This window comes from Eurosta solidaginis, chromosome 5, assembly GCF_040869045.1.
Source record: "Eurosta solidaginis isolate ZX-2024a chromosome 5, ASM4086904v1, whole genome shotgun sequence".
NCBI classification, from domain to species: domain Eukaryota; kingdom Metazoa; phylum Arthropoda; class Insecta; order Diptera; family Tephritidae; genus Eurosta; species Eurosta solidaginis.
The window spans coordinates 79,586,157-79,606,536 of record NC_090323.1 but is presented as its reverse complement, the minus strand read 5'-3'; the positions used below and the strand labels follow the sequence as shown (position 1 = coordinate 79,606,536).

Genomic DNA, 20,380 nt, shown 5'->3' with positions numbered 1-20,380 from the left:
GCTGATAGATGTTTGCGGCACATTTTTTAAGAAAGTGTGTCGGGATCCTGTCGGGGCCGTATGAATATGATACTTTTAAAGTTTTTAAATAAGATAATACATCTTCTGAAGATATAAATGGAGCTCTGATTGAATAACATGAATCAATATGGTATGGGTATTCATTAGGTGGAACGTTGGTCTCAATAGAGTAATTTGATTTGAAAAATTCCGCAAAGAAGTCGGCGATCTCTTGATCATCGCTGGAAATATTATCTTGGAATTTCATGGATGATGGAAACCCTTTCACCCTGCGTTTAGAGTTTACGAATCCGTAAAATGCCTTCGGGTTGCAAGTTATATTTCTTTTCATTTTACAAAGATAAGCTTTGTAACACTTTTTGTTCAATTGAAAATACTTGCAGCGTAGAATCGAGTACTGTAAGTAATGGTTATGTAAACCCGTCTTTTTGAACAACTTGAAAGATCGAGACTTTTTATTCTTTAAAATTTTCAGCTCTTTAGTGAACCATACTTGGCTTGTATCGGAATGTACACAAATCCGCTTAGGTACGTATTTTTCAAAAAGACAGTAAATGGTATTGTAAAAGTGAGAAACGCTTTGCTCCACATCAGCATTAAATATTGGCCACACTGTTCGAGATAGATCACGATTTAATTTTTTAAAATTGGCCTTCGCAAAGTCGAAGCGATAACTGGAGTCGTATCGTTTATTTCCGCTGTTACAAGCATAATTTACAACTTCGTAAACTATTTTGAGGGAAGGGTGGTAAGCATCTTCAGGTTCAATAATGGGTTCGCATCGACTAATGGAATATTTAGATTCATCATCCACAAAGGCTAAATCCAACACTCTTCCGAATTTATTCGATTGGATGTTGATTTGTTGAAGGCACAGCTCAGACATTCCGTCTAGAAATTCATTGTTGGAAGACTTTGACGAAACTGGTACGATATTAAAGTCAGAGATGCACCATGATATGTGTGGCATATTGAAGTCACCCAAGACAAGGTTCCTACGGGACCTGGAAGAAATATTAGACGTTACAGGTGCCGATGATAATTTTAGGTTGCTCGCTCTTCGGCGCTCGTTAACCGGAACGGCAAAGGTGTTCCTTACAACTACCACGGCGCTCAATTATGCTGCATTGCGGAAGGCATTAGTGGCTGAGTTTGATATAGCAGTATCAAGGCAGGAGGTTTACAAAATGCTTGCCCAAAGGCGATGGAAAAAGAGAGAAGAGTCCTTACACTGCTATATCTTGAACATGCAGGCACTCGCAAAGCGTGCAAACATTACGGAAACTGAAGTAATCGATTTTATAATCGATGGTGTTGGTACTTCGGTCCCGAACGTTCATATTTTGTTAACGGCACGTACGCTAGACGAAATGAAGAGTTTGATTGCAAGACATCAAAACAAATTCCTTATAAATAACGTAATGGGAGCGAACCCGAGACTGTCATCAGCCGCAAAACAGCCGACAACAAATCAGAAGTCTACTGGTGGCACATCAAGAAACGAACAAATCCTATGCTTTAACTGTTCGCGTACCGGGCACATGAAGCCCAGTTGTCCATACCCGCTGCGCCCAGATGGATCATGCTTTCGGTGTTGGCGAATGGGGCACGACCATCGGTCATGTCCAAATCCAGCGAAAGTGCTTAAACCTCGGGAGGATGTGGCTTTCGTTTCTGATGATGCCGAATATGATGGCGCTTTAGGAGCATTTAATTACGTAAGTTTAGCATTTAAGTTAGACAGGAAAACATTAGTTAGTAATACATTTTCTCTTTTTGACACCGGCAGCCCGGTTAGCTTTGTGAAGGCGTCACTGGTCCCAAAAGAATTGGTAGCTGACCAAACCAATGGATCAATCACCCAATACAAAGGGATTGGAGGGAAAAATTTATTAATTTTCAATAAAATTAAATGTGAGATTGAATTTAAAAATAAAATACATGAAATTGAATTGAATATATTATCAAATAATAGCACGAATATACCACTTATTTTGGGACGTGGATTTCTCCAAATATTTAATATTTATTTGAAAAGTATTGTTAGGAAATATTCTAAGGAGAAATTGTTAGAGTTAAGAAACAAAGACAATACTATGTTAAGGAAAGACAATACTATGTTAAGGCAAATTGTAAGTGGATCTAAAGCAGACGTTGCCGTTGTAAAGCCAATTAGACTTATTAGAAAACTTGAACACAAATGTGATGAATCTCGGTATTTTGAAAATTCTAGTGATGTTGACGTTCCTGACGTATTCAGTATCGACGTTTCTTGTAACGCAGTTCACATCGACATAAATCCAAAACTGTCTAGTATACAACGCGATGAGTTAAGTCGACTTGTTAATTTAGCTTACCTTAACCCTGACATAAAGCCCGAACCATATAAGTATGAAATGAGATATACTTAACTAACGACGTTCTTTTCCATTGCACTCCCCGCAGACTTTCGTATGCTGAGCGTGCACAAATACAGACAATTATCGAGGAACTTAGACAAGAGAGGGTAATACGGCCCAGCGATTCTCCATATGCATCCGCTATTGTATCGGTGAAAAAGAAAAGTGGTCAAACACGAATGTGCGTAGATTATCGGGCATTAAATAAGATAACCACCAGAGACAATTATCCCTTACCTCTGATTGAAGACTGTATCGAATATCTAGAAGATAAGAAGTTTCTCTCGCTGCTTGATATGAAGAGTGGGTTCCACCAAGTGCAAATGGCTCCGGAGTCGATCAAATTCACAGCGTTTGTAACTCCTAACGGTCAATACGAATATCTCTGATTGACGATAGGAAAATCATTATTTACATGGATGACATTGTTGTCGCCACTGAAAATTTCGACCAACATAAAAATTTACTGCAGCTAGTATTAAAACGACTTTCCCTTCGAAGCTTGAAGCTTTACTTGGAAAAATGTAAGTTCTGTTATGGCGAAATCGACTGTTTAGGGTATACGGTGACCCGATCTGGAATCTTTCCGAATAACTCCCACATAAAAAGTATACAGAATTTTTCGATACCAACCAACCCAAAACAACTTCAATCGTGCCTTGACCTGTTTTCGTACTTCCGACGGTTTGTGCCGTCTTTCTTTCAGATCGCTAAACCCTTGCAGAATCTGCTTAGGAGGAATTCGAATTTTGATTTTGACGACAAATGCACTGAGGCCTTTTACGAACTTAAGTCCAGGCTTGTGAAGAGCCCAGTCCTGGCTATATATAATCCGAAACGGGTAACTGAACTCCACTTCGATGCAATTAGCATCGGGTTCGGAGCCGTTCTTCTGCAGAGACAAGAGGACAACAAATTCCACCCCATATCTTATTTTTCCAAAACCGCTTCGGGTGCTGAATCCAAATACCACAGTTTTGAACTTGAAACCCTCTCGATAATATACGCCCTTAGGAGGTTCAGACCCTACTTGGAGGGTATACCGTTTACTATAATAACAGATTGAAATTCCTTGACAATGACACTAGAGAGAAGGCAACTTAACTTTTGAATAGCTAGGTGGGCCCTTGAACTTCAAAACTATAACTATAGTATACGGCATAGGAAAGGGGCCTCCATGGGCCATGTGGATGCATTGAGCAGAAGCGAGATTGCTGTAATTATAAATACAAGTGATGTAGATTTCCAACTGCAGGTTTCTCAGGAGCGGGATGAGAACATCAAGGTAATACGAAGTCGATTGGAGAAAGAAGATTTAAGTGAGTACGAGTTGGTAGACGGAGTTGTGTACAAGACGAAATTAAATGACAAAAAGGCCCTTTATGTACCCAGCGAGATGCAACAGAACGTTATACGTGCGATTCATGAGAAGTTAGGTCACCTGCCAGTAGACAAAACGATGAATAAGCTGTGCCTCTATTACTGGTTCCCAAATATGAAGACGAAAGTGGAAAAGTTTATTGCGAACTGTCTGAAGTGTATTATGTATGCGAACCCCTCTCATGCCAGGGAGAGGACTTTGTACCCCATTCCTAAAACTCCGCTCCCATTCGACACTATCCATATTGACCACTTTGGACCCCTACTATCCCTTCAGTCAAAGGGAAAACATATTCTTGCAGTTATTGACACCTTTACGAAATTTGTCCAACTTTATCCGACTAACTCCACCAGCAGACGAGAGGTTATGCAAGCGATAAATAAATAAAAAATATTTTAACTATTATAGTCGACCAAGGTGGATCATAAGTGATAGGGGAACATGCTTCATTTCCTTGGAGTTTGGTTCCTTTCTCATGAAGAATAATATATGCAACACAAAGATTGCCGTTGCATCTCCGCAAGCCAACGGCCAAGTTGAGAGGGTAAATAGGGTGTTGAAAACCATGTTAGGAAAGATGACGGATGAAGTGAACCATGATTACTGGGCTAGAAAATTACTTGAGGTAGAATACGCCATTAACAATTCTAAACATAGTACTTGTCGTGACTCACCAAGCAGACTTTTGTTTGGTGTCGAACAAAGAGGTGTCATAGTGGACGAGTTCACTGAGTTATTTGAAGACAAAGTATGTCACGATGAGGAACGGGATGTGGAGAAAATACGCAAGGAGAGTTCCGAGTTTATTACAGCGAAACAAAAGTACGATAGCAAGCGATCTTCCAAAACTCACCACACGACTAAGGCTTATAGTGTAGGTGAATACGTTATCATAAGAAATGTCGATACAACCGGTGGAGTTAACAAAAAACTGATGCCACGATATAAAGATCCATATGTAATTCACAAAGCACTGGGAAATGATAGATATGTAATTAGAGATATAAGTAACTGCCAACTGACTCAACTCCCATACGATGGGATAGTTGAAGCACATCGAATTCGAAAATGGCTGCAACCACCGGCAGAGTCTGCTGACGAACCAGAATGTGATCCGTTGGGGATCGAAGTCGATCCTTTGTCAGATTTGGCCGAGTTGTAAAGTACAGCCCGGCAAATGCAACCCTGCTGATATTAACAAGAATGCGCACCTGCATTCATAGAGAAGATGTACTAAAATATATTTATACAGAACCGCGACTAACTTCTATATATGAAGGGCGTCACTAGGTAAGTTTAAACCAACGAAGAACAATCTCGAAAAATTGGATAAGCTGAGCAAAAATTAAAATAAACAGATATATTAAATAAAACCCTTTAAAAATCGAGTTTTTATACCACGTTTGATAATTTTTGATGAAAATTAGGTGGTGCACCGTCTTTTAAATCGTTACCATATTAAGTTGTATAGAATCGACGGGATGGCCTAGAAGGTTTCATGTCATACTAAATCGCTCCCGAGATGGTCGGGCTAGTACCTTAATGGTTCCCGGAATGTACGCGATCTGCATCCGGCAAAGGACCAACAAAGTCGATAACGGGGAGTGTCCTTATCGCTACAACAACAACATTATTTACTTTCTGCCTTTCATTCATACGTATGTGCATTTTTAAATAATAAAAAAAATGTTATATTATTCTAATAGATAGCATCTCCACCGGGGTGCGATTCAGCTCAGAATATGCCAAAACGAGAGGAAACCTACAATTAAATGCAGATTTACGTGCCAATTGCCAAGGACTTACCGCTAAACAAGGTACTTTACACAACCAACATGCTTTGGCATACGGTACCAAACCGGTTGGATGTGGAACTGCGCATCTTGGTTTTTCAGTATTTGCTTCAGTAATTTATATTGATTTGTATTGATTAAAAATTGCAATAGTAGATAATGTAATGTGAATTAAAATTGAATAGGTAGCCGGAGCAAAAAAGGCAACTGATCCGCATGCAACGGTTATTTATGTGACGACCGGGAGCTGCTGCTGCTATCCTAGAAGCATTAGAAGCAGAAATTTCTTTGATTGTTTGCATCACCAATGGTGTACCATAACATGATATGGTTCGCGTTTAGCACGCTCTCTTAAGGCAAAAAAATCGCATCTAGTCAGGCCCGATTGTCCAGGAATCATCGCACCAGAAAGGGTAAGTAAATTGTCTACCATATTAAATATATAAACAACATGTATGAATTTGTTAGTGATAATTTGTCATGCTTTTGTTGATAATCAACTGAAGAATGCAAATACGAAAGAGTTCGAAGTTCATGTAAATACCAATTTATTTTTTTAATTAGCGTTTGGAGAGCAAAATACATATCGCTTCCCCGGTTCAATAATGACGAAATTCTAAAATATTAAGTTTTGGTGAAGCAAGTTTCAATATTTGCATCAACTAGAAAAATGTGCGAATGCGCGGAAACTATTTGTAATACAATTATAAAATTTATACAAAGCAAAAATTAGTACTTTTAAAGCTTTTGTGCGCGTTATCTCGAAACTTTAAAATTGACATTTGCGTCATTATTGAACCGGGGAAACGATATGTATGTATGCATAGAACTGCATAGACGGGGAGGAATTAATTAATTATTATCAGTAGATTTACAAGATTTTTGTTATTATGCCTGCGTGGCAGTTGTCATTACATTGCGTTAAGAGAGGACATCATCACCTCATTACCCACAGCCAGTTAAAACTTTAGTAAATTTTGCTCTTTTCATCACTGTTTCAAAACGTGGAAAGTTATATATCAAGCATTCCATGGAGAATGCTACATTTTAGCCTGACTCAGGCCTGGCATATTGCGCCAGTGTTCTTCTCTCTTTTCCCTCCCTTCTACTAATAAATGCCCTATGAGCCAACTGGTAGGAACGGCTCGGGCCCGATCGGTCATGCAGTTGCTGCCTCTCTTTCTCGGTTGTCCGCGTGCTGTTGTTGTTGTAGCAGTGCTTCGTCCCATCCAATAGGTGCGACCGATCACAAATTTTCATCAATGTCCTCTAACGGGAGTCCAAGGAAACTTTCTGTTTCAACAGGGGTGGACCATAATGAAAGGAGTGTTAGAGGCGTTGGTTCCACAATACAGTTAAAGAGATGGTTGGTGTCATGTCGGGACACATTACAAGCAGGACAATGTTTTGTATGTCGGAGTTGATTCTGGATAGGTAAGAGTTTAACCTGTTACGGTATCCAGATCGAAGTTGAGCTAGAGTGACTACTCGCGTTTCCCTAGGGAGAGAGCGTTCCTCCTCTGCTAGTTTTGTTCTTTGAGTACAGGAATCACCGGCATAGAGGTCCGACGCCTGTTTGTGGAGTTCACTGAAGACATGCTTGTGTTTTTAAGCTTCATACGGCTGTGTTCTCAGGTGCCGTATTTCCTCATAATGTAATGAGGGCGTGAACAAAAAGAGCCGCAAAAGATTTATAAAAGTTGCGAGGACGCTGGATTTTGGGATCTAGCCCAGAGCAACCTGTCCGATGCAACCATCCCTTGCACGTGAAACACTGACAAGAGTATTTATTTTTTTAATTTAATTTATTTATTATTACGGCTGTTTAGGCCTAAAACTTAAACTACTAAGTACAATTCATTGTTATAATCACTTATTTCTATTGAATATGCTATTGGAATGCCATGTGATTCCGATCAGCATATTTACTAGCGTGACAAACGGACTAGTCTGGGAGCCACTCATTTAAGGAAGGTTGGAAAGGATGCGTTTCCAATCCTCCAGTGCTTCCAGCTTAAGGCTACAAAATTTGGAACTTATATTTTTCAATTATATTTGTATTTTAAGCTGTCGGAATGTATTAGTCTCCGATCAACACAGCTAAACATGTCTTTGGATGTTGGAAATTGAAAATAACGTGTATCCTCTCAATTTGTGTAGTAAAGACGCTGTCGGAATGCATGAAGATTCCGATCAGCACAGCTCAACATATAATGGGAGGTTGAAAAGGACGTGTTTCCAATCCCCCTGCTCCAACTTTTGTTTGGCCTTATTTTGGTTATTTTCGTTACACATTATATAATTTTATTGTTATATTAATGCTGTCGGAATGCGAGTTATTCCGATCAGCAACAGTAAATATTGGCTGAAAATACCGAATTCCAGCGAAATTAGTTGTTGGAACTGTCTGGAGTTACAGGTGGCGACCGGTTTTCTTTTCCTTAGGGCCGGATGCATTGTATTTTGCTGCTTCCAATATTACCATTCCCTTTTCGCGCTCCAGTATCGGATATATCATGTAGAAAATAAAAGGAGAAAAACTTTATCTTATTGGAAGGGGTTTACAATGCCCCAATAAACTTTTTTTAAAAGTATTGAAGTTATTACTACTTTTTATGTGATTAGGAAGTTCATTGAAATATTTCAGGCCCTTATATATATGACCGTCCTAAAAAGATTCTTTTCCGGCAAAAGCAGCAAACCCATTTCTCAGGACCGGGGTCAGGAGAAGGACCCGGATTGGGCTCGATACCTTCCCGGAAAAGGAGAGTATGGCGCAGACCCGCTGCAAGGATCTGCTGGGAGGATTACAATTTGTGGGAGGGACGCAACAAATTAAACACTGAGTCCGCCTGCTCATTACCCTCTACTCCCCTGTGGCCTAGGTCCCTGGGCAACAGTACTACGTTGTGTGGTCCTAATTTATTCAGATTTTCTACGCACTGAAGGACCAGTGCTGACTTTATTTCGAACGCCGCAAATGCCTTTAGTGGGGCCTGACTGTCTGACTGAGTATGGCAATTGTTTCATTGGGGTATCAGCGCTGAAGGTTCAGCTTAGCTACTGTACTGATATTTTGGCTCTGGGTCCCAAAAACTCTGGCTCCAATACCCTCTTGCGTCTTCGAGCCATCTATGTACCATACGATCTTGAGCAGACTAGTAATACATTGCACCCGCCCATACCTATACAGCCGTACCAAGAGACGGAGCAGCCCATTACATATTGGCACAACCGGAGCACTGCTGGACATCCAATCTATATGAAACCTATGCATTCAAAAGTGTTTGTACAAGTGGCTGGTGCAAACCGAACTGGACCAATGTATGCAATATTGAGACCTGCACAAAGTTTTATATACGTCCTTTGTGCGGTCCAAACTTGAGTATGCGGCTTTCATTTGGCGGCCTTACCACGCAGTTCACATTAACCGCCTGGAGCGGGTTCAAAAAATCTTTATGCGCTTCGCGTATATTTCATTGCGATTCTCTGTACCGATCCCGTCCTATGAGTCTCGATGTCAACTAATATCCTTACTATCCCTAAACAATCGCAGAATTCTTTTTGACTCGTTGTTCATTTTCGATCTTTTCACGGGCAAAATTGACTGCGCGTTGTTTCTTGAAAGACTATGCTTAAATACTCCCTGTAGAAACCTCCGCCACTTTGAAATCTTTTCCATAGGGCTGAGTAGAACTGTTTATAACTCAAAAGCGCCCATTAACAGAGCCCTATCAGAAATTAATGCTTCTCAAGTATTTTGGATATTGATTTCTCCGACTCAAAATACGCTTTTCAACTTAAACTAAAAAATTACTTAATCTGTAATAATATAAATTCTTTTTGCTAGTGTTTTCCATAGCTTAATATAAGCTGGTTTCTGTAATTTAGTCATAAGTGTCTGTACTAAACATTTGTTGCTACACTAAATAAATAAATAAATACCAAGCTATGTTTATGTAAATAATGTTACTGCTAATGTCAATTTGCACGGTTGAGCACATTTATACAAGGTGGAACACCACACTACCTACATGGCGATGTAGCCACCGATCAGGTTGTTGTAAGAGATTAATTAAAATATGTTATTCATAAACACTAATTCTTATATTTTCATTATCATTAAACTGTAGACTAGACTCATGATGGGTATTCTTACTGGACACTGCCTTCTGGCGTCACATGCCTTTAAATTAGGCTTGGTCAGTGATAGCAGATGTAGGAAGTGCGGGTTGGAGGAGAAAACGATCGATTACGTTCTGTGCTCGTGCCCTGCGCTTGCCAGGCTAAGACTCCAGCTGACAGCTGTCAGATCTAGAAGCAGCAAGTGGCTTAAGTTCTAGGAAGCCGCTAACCCGCTGCAGCCGTGAGAAGCGTGAGTGCACTTTGGGTGTCTCAAGACAAGTTCCGTACCTGCTCCGAATAATTTGTAGCTATCTAAGCGGCAAAGTACTCCCTTTTAATACGGATGAGGGACTAAGAAAGCACAACATCACGGGCGGTGATCCTCAGGGATCTGTTCTAGGTCCAACTCTTTGGAATGCGATGTTTGACGAGGTGCTACAAATCGACCTTCCCGGAGGCCCGGAAATTGTCGGCTATGCAGATGATATTGTCGTAGTAGCAGTGGCCAAGAAACGTGGTCTGCTCCAAGCATTATGTAATGACGCCGTGGGAAGAATAAAGGAATGCTTGACGAACATGGGGCTGGAGATGGCTAGCAATAAGACAGAAGTGGTTCTGATGAGCTCAAAGCGGACTGTGGATGAGTTGGTCCTAACCATAGGAGATTATCAAATAAATTCAAAGCCCTCCTTGAAATATCTAGGAGTAATCATTGACTCAAAACTAACTTTTAGGGAGCACTTCAGGGCGGTGGGGGAGAAAGTGTCTAGAGTTAGTGGAACCCTAACGCGAATAATGCCCAACATCGGCGGCCCAAGCGAAGCTACCCGTCAGCTATTATCCAACGTAACCAGCTCTATAATATTATATGCAGCACCAGTATGGCAGAGATCCAAAATGGCCCACCAAAAAGATATACTAGCAGCCTACCGCATTACTGCTATACGAATAGCATGTGCTGTTCCGACGACGCGATCCATGTTTTATCCAGGAAAATCCCAGTAGATATACTCTCAGGTGCAATGGCCGATCTGTATGGCATTGGATTCAGCCGACCATCTGAAGATGCTAAGAAAAGCGCAAAGTCACGAACAATAGTTAGGTGGGAAGATTCGAGAAAAGAACGCTGGACCTTCATGCTAGTCCGGAATATAGCGGAATGGTACGAGCGAAAACAGAGCGAACTAAATTACCATCTCACACAGATATTGAGCGGGCACTGTGGCTTGAATGAATATCTACATAAGCGTGGGATAGAGGAGGATCCTTTCTGTCCAAGTTGTCCGTCCGAATTGGAAAGCACAGAACATGTAATGTTTCATTGCCCTCGATTTCACGGCGAAAGACTGTCTGTAAACAGAGTTTTTGAAGAGGAACCTTCCATTAGAAATTTAGTTCCACGAATTTGCGGACAAATAGATTGTAGGATTGCTGTGAGCAAGATGGCCTTTATAGTAATGACGAAATTGATGCATGCCGAAAGGGAGCGCAGAGAAATGCGCATACGAAGTAGTGGCGACTAAATCGCCTTTCCCCCCGTGACGTTATGCCTAACGGCGGTCCCACGGGGTGCGGACACATGAACAGGATTAGCCTGGTTTCATTGGGCCACTTAAGGGTAGTGCTCTACCACAACGTCCAATAAAAAAAGACAAGTTCCGTCGTGCCTGGTGTTGTTGGGTGAGTGGCCAGACAGCAGGGTGCAACAAATGCACCTTTCAGGGGAAAATTAGATGTAGCAAACGAGTATATTCTGTATCATATGATCAACTTGGAGACAACCAAACGTTTATTTTCCTGTCCAAAACAGAACTGGTGCACGGCACTGCTGCTAAAGAAGGATAGGCGTAGTCATATCAATTCGTTCCCGGGTTAGTCGGGGAAAGCAATTTTAGCATTAGTGTGCCCTTTTCAATTTGAACATCCATTCAAGAACTTCGCATAATAGATTAAACAGTCATCTGTATTTATTTGTTGTTGTAGCACGTCTAATTTACTTCGTAACATCAATCAATTGTCCCTTGTTATAATTTTATGTTCTCTATCTTTCGGTACCCTTGCCATCGGAAGATGCATAGGCATGGTGGAGGTTCATTCCTGATTCTAGTTATCTGAAATTTCTCTTGTGCCTTTGGCCTCTCAGAAAAGAGCTAATTGTGGAGCCCTATTTATGGAACACTTTTCGGTTTATATTAAAACTTTTAATCTATTATTACTGATATGAGTTTCTTTTTCATTCTGGGTAATTTGATTTTGACGATGTGCGGATAGAAATATCCCAGATATTCCAGCTGTGGCTGTGAGAACATACATTTGTTCAAATTAGAAGAAAACTGCACGGTTGAGCACATCCAGTACCTACGTTTATACAAGGAGGAACACCACATTACTTTCACGGGGATGTAGCCGACGATCACGTTGTTGTAAGAGCTTATTTTAAATATGTTATTCATAAACACTGATTCTAATATTTTGTTTTGGTTTTTACTTTAGAGCCAACCGGTTATATAAGCGATGTCAGCTATGCCTGTAACTTAAGCGGACGCGGTCACAGGAGTAGTTCACTAAGTGGGGATTACACTAATCAAGGACTTTCAATATCGTAAGGTTTTCCAGCACCATAACAACACCAACAATATGTGCAAGCACCCGAATAAATTGTACAACAAACGTTAACACCACATCAGCAGCCAGGTACAACAACAACAATCGCAACAAGTTGAAACTTCTAAACAATTAATGACTAGTGAACCACCAACATATCCGCAATATGCGCATCCATCAACACCAACATATGTCGCTGTTACGTCTGGTGGTACAGACGTACGAATATTTCATATATTGATTATTAAATATTAAGGAAAATACTAAAGGTAGTTAATAGTAAAATATTATACTTTTTAATTCACGTGTGTAGCTCTTGAATAACTCGAAGTGACAGCCGTGTGTCGATATGTTAGCAAGATGTCAAACTTTGATCATGTGTTGCCAGATTGCCATAATGTCTCGTCCCAACACCTTCGCTGTTTAGTTTAATGAGCTCGGTGAAAACCTAAGTGGCGACCGTCGAGGACGGTCTGAGCGACGTAGGGATGGAGTCCCTTGGTCTCCGCAATTGTGATTGGTTTGAGCTGAATCATAATCATTGGGCGCAATTTCATGATTAGCTTGACCTAAGTTTTCATTCGAGGACAACTCATCGTTGTCTACGTTTTGAGTTTCTGGTTCTTTTTCTAAATGGTCTAGAATATGATCTGCGCGTTCTGGTACTTGTTTGGTCCGTGATCTACGATGGCACAGTTGATTTGCGTGAATTCTTTTCAACTTTCCAGTGTCCATTAAGACGTTGTACATGACGCTACCAATACGTTCTATTATATAGCCTGGTTTCCACTCATATTTGTTGTTAGATGTATGTATCGCAGCGTAAACCTTGTACTCGGGACGGAACTGTTTCGGACTGGCCTCGTGTTTTCTGTTGTACTGGTATTTCATATCCGAGCTTTGTTTCTCATTTGGTGCTTTTTCCTCGCTTGGTGGGAGCAGTAAATCCAAATGCGTACGAAGTTTTCGATTGTATAACACCTCGGCAGGTGATTTGAAATCCATACAATTTTGGTTCGGGGTGGAGCGATAACTCATTAAGAATGTTTGTAAGTTTTGGTCGGTTGTACCCTCCTCACTAAGTTTTTTTTAATGCTCTCTTGAGTGTGTCAACAAATCGTTCCGCCTGACCATTTGACATTGGGTAATACGGACTGGAACAAAGATGTTGGATACCGCGTTCACGGATGAAGTACTCTGCACTCTTGAATTGAGTTCCATTGTCTGATAACAACGTACTTGGAAATCCGTGTCTTGAAAAGATTTCATTTAAATTTTGATTTTGGCGACCTTTTTGTTAACTAATCACTTTTTTCTAGCTGGCTTGAGGTCTGAGTTGAAATAAAAACACAAGGGTTTTTTTATATATTACCAATATATTTCGATTACACACGGTAATCGTCTTCAGGGTGAACACTACAAAACATAAAAACAACAAAATAAATAAATAAATAACAACATACTAAAAAGACAGCAGCAACAGATGGAACAAACAAAAACAAAACTTAAGGAATATCTAAACGCGGGAGATTTTGAGAAATTACTTCAAAGTGAAACAAAAGTCGCAAAAAAACTCACAACAACTCTAAAGAAACGACAAGAAGCAAAACACGACAAACTGCGTCAAAATCGAAATCATCTCTTTACTGACAACAATAAAAATGAAGGTTGGTTCGTAAACAAAACGAAAGTCGAGTTTCCATCAGACATACAAACGCTTTTGACAAAAGGTCCAAAATTTGCGCTTCCAATCGAGAATACAAAATTTCCTTTATTCAAATATATAGCTGATGGAGAGAATCTTGTACAAACAATTAAAGTTAAAGAGAAACAAGAGGAAGCAAGAACAAAACTCTCATTACTTATAAAAGACCATACAACAACAAATAGGCAAAGTGCAATAGATCGTGCAATAACTGATACAGTGGGACGGACTCAGAAATTTCTTAGTAAAAATAAAAACATTCGTATATTAACATCTGACAAAGGCAACAAAACGGTAGCTATGGATATAAGTGACTACAATAAGAAAATGGGCGATATATTAAACGACTTGACAATGTATAGGGTTCAAAGACAGGACCCTACATCGAGACTACAAAGCAAAAATAACAGTCTGGTCGACAAACTTTATAAATTGGATTTAATTTCAAAAATAGAGAAAAATAAATTATCTACAACAACAGCTTTACCTCCGAGGATATATGGACTACCAAAACTACATAAGGAAGGAACACCGCTCAGGCCAATCTGTTCGGCCACTGGATCACCAGCACATAGCCTATGCAAATATATAGCAGATATATTAAAAAACGCAACAGCAAACTCGGCATACAACATTAAAAATACACTTGAGTTTAAAACAAAAATTAAAAACACCTACATTTCTGACAATGAAAAGCTAATATCTTTCGACGTAATTTCCCTGTTTCCCAGCATTCCCACACAATTAGCCCTTGAGATCATAAGAGACAATTGGATGAAAATAGAAGAACACACAAATATACCAAAAAAACTGTTTATGGAAATACTTACGTTTTGCATCGAAGAAAATAGGTATTTCAAATTCAATGATATATTGTATACACAGCTAAAAGGATTGCCGATGGGATCCCCAACATCACCAGTAATTGCCGATATAGTGATGGAAAAACTATTAGAGAACACAACAACGAAATTAGCAAGAGTACCCAGATTACTCACAAAATATGTCGACGATCTATTTGCTATAATACACGAAGATGATGAAAAAAGTACGCTAGACACACTAAACTCTTTCAATAAATATATAAATTTTACAACGGAACTTGAAGAAGACGGAAAACTACCATATCTTGACTCAGTTGTTATTAGAAGCAAAAACGAATTGAAGTTAAAGTGGTATAAGAAATCAACATCAACAGGACGAATCATCAACTTTTACTCAAAGCATCCAAAGACGATGATAATGAATACAGCAATGGGCTGTATAAGAAGAATGTTAGAAATTACGGACGACACTTACCACGAGGAAATTAAAAATGAAATAAAACTTTTGTTAAGAAGAAATGATTTTCCTGAAAACATAATTAAAACACTTTTAAATAAATATCAAGAAGAAAAGAATCAAGAAAAAGAAAAAGAAAAACCGCAGAAAATATTTAAGTCAGTAGCTTATGTGCCAAAATTGTCGGAACGATTGGCCAAATCAGACTGCTACAACAAAGATTAAGTAAAAATAGCCCATAAGCCGATAAATACATTAAAAAACATATATAATCAAACAAAATCAAAAATTCCACATACAGAAAAAAGCAATATAGTTTACGAAATTCCTTGCAATGGAAAAAACAACCAACCATGCCACAGCGTATATATTGGAACAACAAAAGGCAAACTTAAAACTAGACTAGCGCAACACAAATCGGATTACAAATATTGCCAACATACTGCAAACCAAAAAACTGCACTTATGACCCACTGTACTGAAAACTCCCACTCACCAAACTTTGACAAAGCTACTATTCTTCAACAAGAACAACATTACAGAAAACGATTTACTCTGGAAATGCTTCACATTATTAACACACCAACCAGTAAACGAATGAACTATAAAACGGACGTAGATAACTCTGCTAGCTTCTATAGATATTTGTTGACAAACAAACGATCAGTGATAAACTCCACGTCAAGTGATACACACGTGTAAAAAATGTATGTTATAATTTTTTTTTTTTAATTTGTATGTTAGGAAATTTGTTATTTATTTATTTATTTTGTTGTTTTTATGTTTTGTAGTGTTCACCCTGAAGACGATTACCGTGTGTAATCGAAATATATTGGTAATATATAAAAAAACCCTTGTGTTTTTATTTCAACTCAGACCTCAAGCCAGCTAGAAAAAAGTGATTAGATTTTATTTAAAATATTGATGGTATGGTGAGTAGAGATTGACTTGGTCATCACTATTTCTGGCCATTTCGAATAGAAGTCCACCACTACTAAAAAATAATGTCCATCGACGGGACCTGCGTTATTGTTGTTGTTTTAGCAATGCTCGCCACACCTAATAGCCGCGACCGATCAAAATTGTCATCAATATCCTCTAACGGGAGTCCAAGGAAACTTGCCGTTTCAGCAGGGGTGGACCATAAGGAAAGGGGTGTTAGAGGCGTTGGTTCCACATTACAATTGAAGAGATGGTTGGTGTCATGCGGGGACACATTGCAAGCGGGGCATACATTTTGTATGTCGGGGTTGATTCTGGATAGGTAAGAGTTTAACCTGTTACAGTATCCAGAACGATGTTGAGCAAGAGTGACACGCGTTTCCCTGGGGACCTGCATAGTCGATGTGTATGCGTTGCCATGGTTCATTAGTTGGAGGCCATGGGCTTAATGTTGTTTTTGTCGGAAATTTGGCCGCGGCTGCACATTGGTGGCAGTCATTAATAAAATTTATAATGTCTTTATCTATTGATTGCTTTTGTTCGTTGTATACCTTGATGACCCCGGTGAAGTTCTTTTAGAATTCACTTCTGGTAGATTCTAGGTATAGCAATTCGATTTCCTACCATTATACAGTCCTTGGTGACGGTAATGGAATCTATTCGCGCAAGATATTGTCTGATGTCTGTATTCTCTGGAAGTTTTACTGGCCAGCCCGTTTTGTAAAACTCGAGAATGTTTTTCAGGATTGGATCTCTTGCAGTTTCGTATTGTAACATTTTGTGCGTGATTTGCATTTTTTCTACGTTTGCTGTAATAATTGAATTTACCTCGTTTTCTAGCTTGATGGAAGCTATGATGAAATCTTCTGAATCAGTTACGGTGTTTTTAATGAGTCGTGATAGAACATCAGCATAACCGAAACTATTTGTGTTTATGAATCTGATGTCGAAATCATACGCGAGTAGTTTTATAGCCCATCTCTGGAGACGGTTTGCTTGGTGAGCGTTAATACCGGACTTCTTCCCAAAGATCGCTGAAAGTGGTTTATGGTCGGTATGTAGGGTAAACCTACGCCCGAAGATCATTTTGTGGAATTTGGTTACAGCAAATTTTAACGCTAAAGCCTCTTTCTCAATCTGGCTGTATCCTTTTTCGGTTTCAGTCAGTGATTTCGACGCATGACTAATTGCTTTTTGCGTACCATCTGGATATTCGTGCATGATGCAAGCGCCAAGTCCGTAATTTGACGCGTCTGCTGCCACGATTATCTTTTGATTTTGATCATAATGTGCGAGCAATAAATCGGATGACAGGATGTCCTTAAGATGTTTGAAACATTCTGCATGATTGCTTTTCCATTGCCATTTTGTGTTAATTTTCAGCAACTCGTCTAGTGGACCACGGTATAAGCGCATTTTGTGTACGAATTTTCCATAGAAGTTTATGGCACCTAAAAACGACCGAAGTTCCGAAATGTTTGTTGGTTCCGGCATTTTGCGGATTGCTGCGGTTCTTTCTGTATTTGGTTTCAACCCCTGTGAGTTTATAATGTAAATCCGTGTTCTTGTATGCGGAGTAAAACTTTTTCAAGATTTGTGTCATGTATTTCCTGAGTAGCTCCGGAAACCAAAATGTCGTCGATATATTCGGTGACACCTTCCAATCCAGCGAGCATTTGGTCCATAATCTGTTGGAATATTGATGGAAATATTTTTACCCCAAAAACCATGCGGTTGTACCGAAACAAACCTAAATATGTGTTTATTGTAAGTAGATGTTTTGATTCATCATCTATAGCAATTTGTAAAAAAGCATCTGCCAAATCAATATAGCTAAATATTTTGGCATTCCATAATTTAGAAAAAATGTCCTATTGAGACCTGAGGAAAAATCTGCGCATAGACGTACTCTACCATCTGTTTTCCTGACTACAACAATGGGAGCCCCCCAATCGCTGTAATTTACCGGTGAAATTATTCCGTCTTTTACCAGACGATTTAGTTCGACTTCTACGGATTGTTTTACGGCGTACGCGACTGGTCGCGGTGGGCGAAAGACTGGGCTGCAGTGTTCCTTGATATACAGGTGTGCTGTAGATTTGTTATACAATCCCATTTTGTTCTCAAAAAGATGTGGAAAAGTTCTTTCACGGTATTTGTGTCTATTTTGGACCTTAGATATTTTGTTGTTGTGATGGCTTGGCAGATATTGTTGATCGGCAACTCTTCTAATTGAAGAGACCTTATCCAATCGAGACCCATTACATTAAGATTTTTTATTGGCGTTACGTAACATGTTGCAATAGTTTTACGGTTTTGAAATTCGATGTTACACTCAAATTGGGCTACAAGTGGCAGCTCGGCTGTTGCGGTGCGTGCTTGTCGGTTCACTTCTACCATTTTCGTCTTTGAAAACGTTGGCAAGACATCTTGAGATATTATTGTTATATCAGATCCTGTGTCGAATTGGAGACTGATTACGATTCCGTTGATTCTGACTTTTACGTACTTTCTACAGCTAATATTGTTGACTGCAAATATTGTTTTCGTATCGGCGCTGGGTTTTTTCTTTGTGTGGGTACCCTTGTTTGCATGATGCTTCCCTTTCTTAACCTTGCAATATCCGTCTTTGTGTCCGATTTCGTTACATTTCTTAAATTTGTGCGTTTTGAAGGAACAATTTCGTGCATAGTGCATGTCGCCACAAAACAAACATGGCGAGTTTTGTGTACTATTTTTCTTGTTTGGTATGTTCCTAGCTGCCTTTACTTGTTGAACTTCAACATTTTTCTTTTCAACAAGAGCGGCGTCGGACTTCAGATTGATTATGCGCTAACATTCTCGCGCTATGCCGGCAAGTGTGATAGTACTAGCTTCACTGTCGATCTTGCTTAAAAGTTTTGTCCGTATCTCAAAATCTGTTTGTGATTTTAGACCCATGACGAACACTAAAAATTTTAATTGATCCACTGTCAGATCGTTTAGCTTAAACTTCTCGCAGTGTTTGTTGACCATACCTGTGTATGTTAGAAAGTCCATGTTCGCATCTTTTGTTAATTGCAAACAATTAAAACGCGTATTGAAAATTGAAATTTGACTACCAAAAAGTTGGGTTAGTTTTTGCACCGTGTTGTCAAATGTAAAGTCACGTGGGTGGTTTGGAAGAATATAGTTAATATATTTACTATGAGCATTTGTATTTAATTTTCCAAGCAATAGCCTCACTTTTGCGGCGTCGTCTAGCTTTGCTGCATCTATTGCAAATAGATCTTCATAGCGTGCGAACCATGTATCGAAGGTTACGTTGTTATCCGCATCTAAGCAAAATTCCGATATGTTTGCAGCTAGCGCTTCTAGGATGAATTCTGGGCCTTTACTTGAATTTGATGCATTATTTTGCAGGTGCGAAGGCTCCTTAGGAAGTAGCTTTTGCATCAGTAATTTCATATCATCGTGCTGCTCCTTCTGCTGCTTTTGCATTTGTTGCCTGTTGCGCTGCGTGCTTGTCGGTTCACTTCTTCCATTTTCGTCGTTGAAAACTTTGCCAAGACATCTTGAGATATTATTGTTATATCAGATCCTGTGTCGAATTGGAGACTGATTACGATTCCGTTGATTCTGACTTTTACGTACATTCTACAGCTTATATTGTTGACTGCAAATATTGTTTTCGTATCGGCGCTGGGTTTTTTCTTTGTGTGGGTACCCTTGTTTGCATGATGTTTCCCTTTCTTGACCTTGCAATATCCGCCTTTGTGTCCGATTTCGTTACATTTCTTACATTTGTGCGTTTTGAAGGAACAATTTCGTGCATAGTGCATGTCGCCACAAAACCAACATGGCGAGTTTGGTGTACTATTTTTCTTGTTTGGTATGTTCCTAGCTGCCTTTACTTGTTGAACTTCAACATTTTTCTTTTCAACAAGAGCGGTGTCGGACTTCAGATTGATTATGCGCTGACATTCTCGCGCTATGCCGGCAAGTGTGATAGTACTAGCTTCACTGTCGATCTTGCTTAAAAGTTTTGTCCATATCTCAAAATCTGATTGTGATTTTAGACCCATGACGAACACTAAACATTTGAATTGATCCACTGTCAGATCGTTTAGCTTAAACTTCTCGCAGTGTT

At 39.4% G+C, this 20,380-nt stretch overlaps 1 long non-coding RNA gene across 1 annotated transcript in view; it reads left to right on the top strand.

Moving 5' to 3' along the window:
• Positions 1 to 12,679, top strand: part of LOC137254125 (uncharacterized) — a 32,651-nt gene extending 19,972 nt beyond the window's left edge. Inside the window, exons 2-5 of the long non-coding RNA XR_010953985.1 lie at positions 5,508 to 5,618; positions 5,780 to 6,007; positions 11,991 to 12,142; positions 12,213 to 12,679. This is a non-coding gene — a long non-coding RNA (uncharacterized lncRNA). The remainder of the gene's footprint in view (positions 1 to 5,507; positions 5,619 to 5,779; positions 6,008 to 11,990; positions 12,143 to 12,212) is intronic.
• Positions 12,680 to 20,380: the final 7,701 nt, after the last annotated feature.